Here is a 12,185-nt window from a genome sequence, read left to right on the forward strand (position 1 = left end):
TATACTTACTTGATGCAGTGGTGAATTGGTCCAACTATTCTGGAAAGCAATTTGTAATTTTGCTGAGAAACTAACTAAAATGCCTATACCGTTTGATCCAGTGACCTCAATGCCAAGCATATACACCAAGGAGGGCAAAGAGAGCAAGAAAGTTATTAAATACCAAAGTTTTACAGTAGCACATTTTATAGTAACCAAGAACTACAAACAAAGTAGATGTCATCACTTGGGGAATGGCTAAACAATGTATGACATATAAATGTAATAGAATATTACTGGGCTATGAGAAATGACAAACATGAAAAAAGAAGAAATTTACATGTTAACTGTTGTATATTTAAAAGGAATAGCAAGTTGTACATAGTAGATTGCAGTTTTCTATGCAATCATCTTTTTTATTATATTATGGAAATGCTTGTTTTATTACATAAATTAAAAATAAAATAAATTTAAAAAAAGAAATGACAAACATGAAGAAGTCAGAGAAGCATGGGTAGATTATGAATTGAAGGAGAGTGAAGTAAGCAGAACCAAAAAAACAATATACACAAGGACTAAAATAAAAGTAAAGAGGAAAACAATCCCTAGAAAATGAATGCATTATAATTCCAATGACCAAGCTTGGTCTCAAAGAAACAATGATAAAATGCATCTTCCTCTCTTCTGTGGAGGGACAGGAAATCAGGGTTGTGGAATGCTGCATATACGGTCAGACTGTTGATGTGATAGCTAACTTTGCTCAATCTTTCATTTTTTTCTAATTTTTCTTTCTCCTCTTTTGTTGCAAGAAATGGATTCCTGGGTAAGGGAGGGCTGAGGCATGTGAAATGAAGTTCATATAAAAAGAAAAAATAGAATTGTTTTTAAAAAAATAGTTGGATGAAGTCTGTTACAACACATATTAATCTCACTTTCCTTTGCTCCTATCCCCATACAATCATGCTGCTTTCTTTTCAAGTATGTCACTTTAAGAGCTGGGGTTCTTCATTCGAATGAATATTTTTAATGTGTTTTGAATTTAAGGAGGCTCATTATCATATAGATGGCCAATGAATGAGTTCATGTGATGAAATTATAGAAAATTCTTGACAGCAGAGTGACAAGCACAATAAAGCAATTTTCTTCTTGTAATTATATATATGTACACGTATATACATATCTATATGCATATATATGCACATGTAAATACATATTACATATAATATGGATATGGATATATTGCTATGCATCATTCATAGACTGTATAGTATTCATAGACTAAACAGTCCATATACTACATGCAGCATACATAGTCTATATATTTATATGTATATAGTATATATGTTTGCATAGTATATATTGTATATAGTATATATACACTATATGTAGTATATATTGCATATAGGACATATATACTATGTGTAGTATGTATGCTAGTATAGTAATATATACTTATATGTCTATATATGTGTGTATATATATATATATATATTAAAAGAAGAAAACTGCTTCATTATGCTAGCCATTCTGCTTGCCAAAAATTTTCTACAATTTTATCACATGAAGTCATTCAATGGCAGTGTATATGATAATGAACATATCTATATGTACATATATGTGTATATGTGTATATGTATTTATGTGTGTATGTATATCTATAAATAAACTCTATCCTGATCCTTAGGAAGTACCTAGAAATGCTCTTCAGGGCTATATTTTAAAAGAACCATAGGACTTAGAGATGGATAAAACAAAACAATTCATTTTATATCTAGTTCTGTCTAAATCTTCACATGCTTATTTCTTACATTATATTTCTAGTTTATAGTTCCCTCTGGCATAATAAAGTACTCTAATGGACATCAGGGTCAAATGATATAATTTAAACTAAAGGGCTGGCATTTCTTTCAGCCAAAATGTCAAAACCTGAAGTATTTTTCCTCTCTTGGGGAAGGAAAATTTCAAGTTTTGAAATGCATCAAAATGTGACAATCTGAAATTATAGAGGCACATTAATTAATCACATCATCAAGCTTTTTAAAAACCTCCTAATTGCCAGACCTTATGCTAGGCTTTGAGGACACACATACAAACATACATACGTATATAAAAATATACCCATGTGTATGTATATATGCATTCCTTGTCTTAAACTATCTAATTCACCTTCTGTGACAAACCTCCCAAGGTACCTCTTACCCTTCTCAGTTGAGAACTTTGCCTCATATTTTACTTAAAAAATTGAAACTATTTTCTTAGTGCTTCCTCTCTCCTCTTCCACCTCATCTCACATCACCTAGACAAGGGGTGGGAAGCCTGCAGCCTCGAGGTCACGTGTGGCCCTCTAGGTCCTCAAGTGCAGCCCTTTGACTGAATCAAAATTTCACTGAACAAATCTCCTTAATATAAGGATTTGTTCTGCAAACCTGGACTTAGTCAAAAGGCTGTCCCAAGGACCTAGAAGGCCACATGTGGGCTCAAGGCCACAGGTGCCCATTCCTGATAGAGGTTCTGTATGTATTTATATGTGTATATACATGTAAATGTGTGTATATTGTTGTTTAGTTAGGTGTGACTCCACGTGACCCCAAGACTTCTGTGTGTAGAGTTTGCTTGGCAAAGATACTGGACTGGTTTTCCATTTCCTTCTCTAGTATGTCCCCATTTTACAGATGAGGAACTGAAGCAAATAGGCGTGAAGTGACTTGACAATTAACAAGTGTCTGAGGCCACATTTGAACTCAAATCTTCCTGACATCAGGCCTGGTGTTCTATCCACTGCAAGACCTACCTGTCCTGTGTACACACACACACACACACACACACACACACACACACACACACACACACATAATTACTTACCTATATAAATGTAAAGGTGGGGTTGAAAACTTACCATCCCATTTAAGGTCTGATACCTTAACTGATAACCTATTACAGTCAATGAAAAGAAGTTAGACTAAGTGCAAAAAAAAAGAGGGGGGGAAGTCTTAACAGAATGACACTGCAAAAGAATCACCAATTGGACAGGCCTAAGAAACTTAGCCAGGCCCTAGAGTTTATCTCTTAGTTATCATTCAGTTTGAGAAGGAATTCATTACCGAATTTGGAACAGAAATCTCCAGCACACCCCTAAGGAGGAAGGAGAGGCCTCAGCTTCATCATTGGTCAGCTCTCTCTCTCTCTCTCTCTCTCTCTCTCTCTCTCTCTCTCTCTCTCTCTCTCTCTCTGTCCCTTCCCTTTTGGCCAGAGGAGGATCTTTGGAGCTGCATCAATGCTCCAGCAGCATTCCCAAGTCAGTTGGTGGCAACCTATATCACTGGAAGATCAAGGATGGATTGATTCAGCAGGATCACTGTGCCCATGGGGAACTTATTGACCAACTCCATGAATGGGAGAAAGGACTTCCAGCAGCCAAGATCCGTGAGTTCCCCCTTTTTGCCACATGGAATTTCTAAGCTTGAGCCCACTTTCCCCTGGACTCTGAATGTCTTTGTGGGAGATTGTGCCATAGACCTCTGAGAGAATGTTTTGTAGCAACTGTTCTTAAGGTACCACCTTAGTAAAGAGTTACCTGGGCTGACCAACAGAAGCAGACCAATTGAGGCTGATGTTGATGGCACGAAAGAATCACCTCTGACTCCTGAGGGACAGAGGGGGAAATGTAGCCAAGCTACGTCTGAAAGTAGCAGTTGAGATAAAGATCCTCCGAGCTTACAGAGGCTACACAAACACGAAGTAATTCCAGAGTCTCTCAGGGTAGGGTATGGGGGAAGGGTTGGAGGTATTAATAACTTCAGGGCATCAGGAAAGGTCTCCCACAGGAAGTGATTCTTGAGCTGACTTTTGAAGAAAGCTAAGAGGTAGAGGTGATGGGTCAAATGAATCCCAACTGAAACCTCACTCTCCAAAGCTATCAATTATCTCTGAATTGTCAAATCTGATGGTTTTGTGTGTGTGTGTGTTTTGTTTTTTTAGTACTCATCCTTCTCTGCCTCTCTGCTGCATTTCACACTATTGACTGCCCTCTTCTCCTAAATCAGGGGTGGGGAACCTGGGGCCTTGAGGCCACATGTGGCCTTCTAGGTCCTTGGATGGGGTCTTTTGACTGAATCCAAGTTTTATAGAACAAGTCATTTTATTAAGGGGATTTGTTCTGTGAAATTTGGACTTAGTCAAAGGGCCACACTTGAAGACCTAGAGGACCACGTGGGCCTCGAGGCCGCAGGTTCCCCACCTTCGTCCCAGATATTCTCTTATCTGAATTTTTGTGATAGTACTCGTCTTCATTCTCCTCTCACTTGCCTGACTGCTCCTTCTCAGTTTCCTTCGCTGCTCATGATCAACGTCACTCCCTCTAACTGTAGGTACTCCCTATGGTTCTGTACTAGGCCCTTTTCACTTTACTTTCTACACATTCTCTCTCTCTCTCTCTCTCTCTCTCTCTCTCTCTCTCTCTCTCTCTCTCACACACACACACACACACACACACACACACACACACACACACACCCCTCATCATTTTTCATGGGTTTAATGATCACCTCTACAAAGATGACACCCAGATTTATATATCTAGTCCCCAGTTTCTTCTCTTCCTACATAGATCAATTGCCAATTGAATATTTCAAAATGGATGACCTAGAGATATTTCAAACTCAACATGTTCAAATCTGACCTCCATTATCTTTCCCCCTGAACCCTTAGGCACTTAATAAATAGTTGCTGAATGACTGATTATAGGTATGGGTAATAACTACAGAGTGTTAATGGGAGAAATGTGTATGTAACCCCAGTCCCAAAGCCCATTGCTATGGAACTCTGTCCTCAGTGGTGGAGAGCAATGTCCAGTGCATGTGTAAGAGATGGGGCAGTGTTGGCTAGAGGGAGAGAAAGAACAGTCCTTCAGTCCTTCTTGAGACAATCCTGGAGTTCTCTTCCAGCTTAGAGAGGGGCTTTCTTTAAGTCTTCTTCCAGTCACTTCAGGTGCTTTTAGCTTCCAGCTTTAAGAGAAAAAAATGGAAGATGCCAACTCCACATTAGACAGCTGAAGGAAAATTAAAACTCTGGGAAGAAGCCAATGTGATAGAGACTAGGTGGATCCTCTATCATCAACTGCACTCCACTCCTTACACAGCTCCACCAATGACAGAGTCCCATACCGAAGGACTTTGGGACTGAGGTTACAGTGTAATAAGTCCGTAAAGATAAAGTGGAGTCAGATCCAGAAGGGCTCTAAATGCTGAACAGATGAGTTTGAATTTAATCCTAAAAGTAATAGGAAGCCACTGGAGCTCCTGTGAACAGGGAAAGGGCACAGTCAGACTGTGCATTTGGAATATCACTTTGACACAGTGTGGAGTATAGATTAATGAGGGAAAAGACTGGAGGCAAAGAGATCAATTAGGAAGTTATTGCAATAGTCCAGGTGAGAGGTGATAAGGACCTGAATGAGGGTGGTATTAATAGAGTGTTCAGTGAGGTAGAAAATTCAGTAATTGCTACTTTAGCTGCAACCAAAAGCAGATTCAGAAAAATGAATTCCAAACCTCAAGTCAAAAACAATTTTCTGAGTTCTCTGATCCATGGTATAAAACCATTTAATATAAACCAATCCTGTGTGCCAGACACAGAAATATAATCTTGCCTTTGCTTGCAATTAGAGAATAAGGGCTGGAGTAGTAATTTAATTGACATTGGGAACTGGAAGATAAGGAAAATCAATATTTATTAAGCACTTACTATATGCCATGCATTTTGCTGTCAGTCAACAAGTATTTAGTAATTGTTATGATAAGATTAATACCTACCAATGTTCTCCTGTAACATGGATTAGGTCCATACCTCCTTCTTTCCTTCTGCAATAGGGTTCAATTTTCTCTAAAAGGAGACGAAATGGTGCGGTGCCTGACTGGCTCTTTCTTCCCTCAAGCTTCCTGGTCAACTAAGGACATGAAAAAAGACTCATCTATGTGGAACTGGGCCCCTGGGATTTGAGGGCTTTCTGAAGATCGATCCTACACCTTCCTGATGACCAGACACATTTCTATATGGAGATCAGGAATGTGGCCTCATCCAGAAAAGCTAAGTGTCTCTGTCTTTGTTATCCATCCTAGCTGTATAGGGTAAAGTAAACCTCCTTTTATTAACTGTTCAAGGACTATGACAACAACAATGAAGGAAGAAATAGCTGAACCATAAAATCATAAAAAAATTTGATGGCAGGTATAGAGTTAGAAAGGTCCTCAAAGGTCATCTAGTCCCCACATTTTGCAGATGAGGAAATTGAGGCCCAGGTAGGTTAAGTGACTTGCCTAAGATCATATTGGTAGTAAATATCCGAGGAAGGATTTGAATCCAGGTTCAAACTGACTCCTGAGTCAGTTATCTTTTCATTATGCCAGATTAAAAGAAACCTTGAGACATACTAAAATTTATCCTCCTACCTTCAAGCCACATTATACAACTATAATTAAATCTTACCAAGTATATGGAAACTGATCCTTATTTTAAAGATAGGTGATTTTTTTAAGCATAGGTTTCCCTCCCCAGCCCTGCCCCCTCCCCCACAATATGCTCAATCAACTTCAGTGACTTTTAGTTTCAGAATCACATATAAACTCCTGTGTTTGGCATATAAAGTTCTTCAAAACCTGGCTCCTTTCTGCGTTTCCAGCCTTCTTATATCTAATTCCCCTCCAGAGCATTCTAGGATCCAGCTATACTGGACTGCTGTTGTCCAGTCGATTTTAGTAGTGTCTGACTCTTCATGACCCAGTTTGAGGTTTTCTTGGCAAGATACTGGAGAGGTCTGCCATTCTTTCTCCAGCTCATTTTACAAATGAGGAAACTGAGGCAAACAGGTTTAAGCAACCAGCTAGTAACTGTCCAAGGCCTATTTTGAACTGAGGTCCTCTTGACTCCAGGGTCTGCACTCTATCCATTGACCCATATAACATCTCCCTTCTCAGTACCTTTATACTGGCCATACCCCATTTTTATAACTCTCCACCTTCACCTCTTTTTTCCTTTGCTTCCTACAAGATTCAGCTCAAGTCTCATTTTCCACAGGAGGCTTCCTTTTCCTACCCCACAGCTGCTATGGCTTCCCCTCTAAAGTTATCATCAATCTGCTTTGTATATAGCTTGTATCTAGTTCTTTACATGGTGTCTATTATCCCACTAAAATGTGAGCTCCTTTAGAGCAGGAACTACTTTTTGTCGTAGCACAGTGTCTAGCATATGATCAAGCCTTAATATAAAGCTTGTTGACTGATTCTAAAAACCTTTTTACAAAAGTCCATTTAAAAATTACTTCCAATCTTTTTACTTTACATTTTCCTTTACATATCTACCCTCAAATCCTCAGTGACCTAATTGAAGTTGTGGGTATAACTGAAAGAGCACTGGGTGTGGAGTTAGTCAATTCAACGAAAACTTACTAAGTGCTATGTGCCAGGCAGCATGGTAAGATTCTAAATTGAAAAGAGTCACTCCCCTGAAAATGTTCATGTTCTACGGGGCATTCATCTTGGTTCTACCACTCACTGTGCTACTCTGAGTAAATTATTTTACCACTTTAGGCTTCTGTTTCCTCATTTGTAAAATGAGATGGTTAGATTAAATAGAGTTGAAACAGGTCCCTTTTACTCCTAATATTTTATGATATTTTTCCATCTTAGTAATAGAAAGCTTCAAAAACAGAATAAAACCAAATGGTAACTTCCTGTAACATCCTTGATATATGTTTTTTATAAGTAGGGCAATTTTAAAATTAGTATTCAACTCTTGGATGATGAGATGTAGTAATTAAAATTTTTTGTTACCTTGCATTTTTCCTTTAATAATGACGTGCTATTTATGAAAATTCATTCTGTCAACAGTGGGGCTGGATAGGACAAAGCTCTCAAAACAGCATCTGTAGGATTAAATAAACACGTCCCCAGAAGAGTTGTCCAATTTTAGGGCAGCCAGGACTACACCTAAATGGAGAAGTTGCATCAATTTCTAGATGACACCTGAAGGCCAAACAGAGACACGACCAATAAGTGAGACTTCAAATGTCTCTTTGAAATATATCTTAAGTTTTTCATTCCCAAAGTGGTGCTTTTTAAACTCTAAGTAAGTATGGCTTCCCGGGGTGAGAGAGAAGTATTAATCCAAAGAACTGATATTCAAACATAGAAAAACCTTCTGGGAGGAATTTCTTCCTAGTGGGTCGAGAGCGCAGGACGACTATCTACAAAATAAACAGTTGCAATATAGTATTCATAGTCACAATGATTTATTATGCATAATTCATAAAAAGTAATACTGAATAATCTCCCAAAAGGTAATTCTCTAGCTGACATACAAGGGGTCATTTTGATCACTTAAAACTCTTTACAAGAAAATGATGGTAGTTGCTAGTTGTCTCTCTGCATATTAGCACTTCTTATCCAGCGCTTAATATATGAGGTTGTTGTTGTTGATTTGTTTCATTTTTGTCTGATTTGTTTGATGTCTGATTCTTCATGACTCCATTCGGGGTTTCCCTGACAGAGATACTGGAGTAGATTGTCATTTCCTTTTCTAGCTCATTTTTACACATGAGGAAACTGAGGCAAAAAGGGTTAAGTTACTGGTCTAGGGAGACACTGTTAGCAAGTGTCTAAGGCTAGATTTGAACACAGGTCTTCCTGACTCCAGCTATGTACCACTGTGCTACCTAGCTGTCCCAATACACAAGTAAAGAACACATTTTTGCCGTAACAAACAATTTGGTTGGGGCAGCTAGGTGGCACAGCAGATACAGCACCAGCAATGAAGTCAGGAGGACCTGAGTTCAAATTTGGCCTCAGACCAAACACTTGACACCTCCTAGCTGTGTGACCCTGGGCATGTCACTTAACCCCAATTGCCTAAAACAAACAAAAGAATTTGGGCTTTTTGACACTTCTAGCTCCTAGTAGGAACAGCCTGCCATCAGGGTTGTCCCTGCTGAGCCCTGTCCTCCCTCCCTAGGAATTTATGTATTTCTCTCAAACTTCCAGATTTGAACTTGGCTTTGGTCTCATCTTTGAATGTGGGTTCTTATCAGTCTACTCTAATGACTGCTCAGCATCTCTTCCCTTTGCTCACCACAGTTAGTTCAAATAGTTGATTTTGATATAGACTTTGCTAGTCCCCAACCATTTTCTGAAGCTCTTTTGTAGAATAGCATGTTTCTCAATCTTTCTGAAACTTGTTATGGGAAGGTTTTCCAATATTGTACTGGTGGTCTACAGATATTAACCTAAGCCTTTCTGGGGCAGTAGAGCCACCAACATTATGCAGCTTTGCCTCTCTGTGACTTTTTCTTACTTCTCCTTCCCCTTTTTATTATTATGGTCAAGTACAAACAGTGCCTGACTTAAGAATACATGATTTACAAACAATCCATATTTAGGAATGAATGTGGGAGTTGCCATTATCTCCTTTATCACCATCACCACCACCACTACCACCACCAATTGAAGCTCTAACCCCCACTGTTTCCCGGTGCCACTACTAAAGCCCTCAACACCATAATTCCTATAGGCTGTTAATCTGACAGAAGATTCCACATCCCTACTTTTCCTCACAGGATTAAGAATTGGAAGGGATATCTGATCCACTCCCCTCATTTTTTTTTTCACTCCCCTCATTTTATAGGTGAGGAAATCGAGGGCAAGAAAGGTGATTTACCTTCAATTATACAATTCTTTAAAAGCAGAGCCAAGATTTGAAACCAGGTTCTCCAACTCCAGATCCACTAGTTTTTCCACTGTTTTCTTCACTCTTACCTCTTCTATACTTTCTTCCTTTCCTCCAAGGCAGCAATTCTGCCAACCCTAAGACCCCTACTAAATAATTAGGGCTGAATAACTTAAATATGTTCCCCTTACTACCCAGGTGGGCTGGTGATTACTGGGGAGGAGAAGACAGAGGAGTTGTAAACAAGCTTATAGATTTTAGAGAACTCCTGAGCTCCATACTGGAAAAACGAAGAAGCTCTGAAAAGCAGGAAGTGCATAAGGGAGCTGACCCATGGATACACATAGCAAACAGGCTCGGAGGTTAGTGCTCTGTCCCAAAGTATCTTCTCCAACAATGACTGAAAATATTCACTTCATTTTGTTATGCTACTTAAAATTCCTACAATATCATGGTAGTGACTTTGCTGATAATAGGTTAACTCAATAGGTTAAAGAAATCCCCCTGTATAGACTCTAATCACCGAAATATTGCTTACCCATGATAGGAGATTTCACCAATTTAACTATCACTTTAAAAACCAGTAAATGGGCAATTCAAAGCCCTTAAAAATTTACATCTGGATTTAGGACAAAGAAAGCATGGAATATAGTCTAACACTTCATTTTGCAGATAATAAAACTGAAACCCAGAAAGCCAAGCAAATTTTTTATCAGGAAAGATTTGAATCCACCATCTTCCAACTTTAGAACCGATAAGCTTTCTACTGCATCAAAGAGGTACTATTGAAATCTGGCTGTCCTCCTCCTTCTTCTCCCCCATATACTGCATAATAGAAAAGTACCTTTTCTTATATTATGTTTTATGATCATATGACATTGAAAGAAAAAGAAAAATGATCCATTATCGATAACATTTAGAAATCATCAACATTTGTTTTCAGCTTCCCTTTTTTTTCCCCTTAAGATGCATGGCTTCCCTGCTCTTTAACTCTGTCTTAACAGAAACAAGAATAGTTCTGGTATTATCCATTTACATTTCATTGATTGATTAGCTTATTAAAATTCTCCATGAATGTTTTAGTTTGCATTATGAAATATGGTCTTTACAGCATCTCTCCTTCCCCTTATTCCAAAGTCAATATTTCTTCCACATGGGCTCCTGGTACCAAAGAGGATGATAAATGAATGAATGAACAAATAAATGAAATAAAAAGCATTTAATTATATAATTACATAACATATATGGAAAGCACTATGATAAGAGCTGGAGAAAAAAGTAAAACAATCCCTGTTTTCAAGAACCTCATTTTCTTACAGGTGGGTTTCAAGTTAGACAGAAAGCAAATATGGGCCTTATGGCAGTGCAAAATAGATAGTAATGCATTTTCTTTCATGTCATTTCCACTGATAATATTATATCAGAAGTTGAGCCATTTGACAAAGGACAAAGGACTTTGGTGGCTAGAGGTTTCTTTTCTAGGTCTTCAGGAGATAGGATTTTAACAGCCATATGATCAGTTTTGAGGTCTAAATCCCAGGCTTGGAATTCTGGACTAGCAGTAGGACCCTTTGCCGAGGATAGGGAAAAAGGAAGGAGCTGCTACTCTCAGAGTTTATAGACTTACCTGCCCAATGGTGGTAGTACCTTAGCAGTTGGTGTTTACAGAGCTCCTTCCACAGTGATTTCTAGGATCATCTCTCTGTATTGCCACTGAGTGTGAACTACGGAAATGCAAAAGCCCCTCTTAAAAGGACATTCTCTAAGGGAGAAACAGTCTTTATGACCTTCAGAAAGTAAAATGATGGAGTTGGATGTGCATTTTCACTAGTTGTCCTCAGTGTCTGAAATTCTTTTTCTCCTCTCAGCCTCCTAGCTTCTCTGGCTTCCTTCAAGTGTCATCTAAAATCCCACTTTCTCTAAGCTTTTCCCAGTCCCATAAAGGAAATAGTGCCTTTCCTCTAAGATAATCTCCCATTTGTCCTGTAAATATTTTCTTTGTACATAGTTGTTTACAGGTTGTCACCTCCGTTAGATTATAAGCTTTCCCAGGGCAGGGACTGCTTTCTGCTTTTTTTTTCTTTTCTTTTCTATCCCCAGTACTTGGAACAGCACATAGTAGGTCTTTAATGAGTGTTTGTTGACTGCTTGATGGTCTCTCCTCCATTAGCTTGTAAGTTTCTGGAGAGCAGGATTGCATTTGTCTTTTTTTGTATCCCCCTCACTTGGAACTGTGTCTGGCACACAGTAGGTGCTTAATAAATGATTCTTGACTTGACTGTGTCAATAAGTCAGTATGGCTATTCCTCCCAATTTTAACCCTTTAGGACTCCCAAGTTGCCATGCCACCAAACCGGAGTCGCCCGAAACCAGGGAGAGGTAGAGACTGGGGGCGGGGCTGCGGCTGGTGGAGGGGCGGGAGGAGGTGAAGTAAGTGCGGGAAGAAGGAGGCGAGGTCTATCCCGAGGCCAATGAGCACTCCGGAAGGAGGC

Source organism: Phascolarctos cinereus, unplaced genomic scaffold (assembly GCF_003287225.1).
Source record: "Phascolarctos cinereus isolate Bilbo 61053 unplaced genomic scaffold, phaCin_HiC Scaffold_726;HRSCAF=1367, whole genome shotgun sequence".
NCBI lineage: Eukaryota > Metazoa > Chordata > Mammalia > Diprotodontia > Phascolarctidae > Phascolarctos > Phascolarctos cinereus.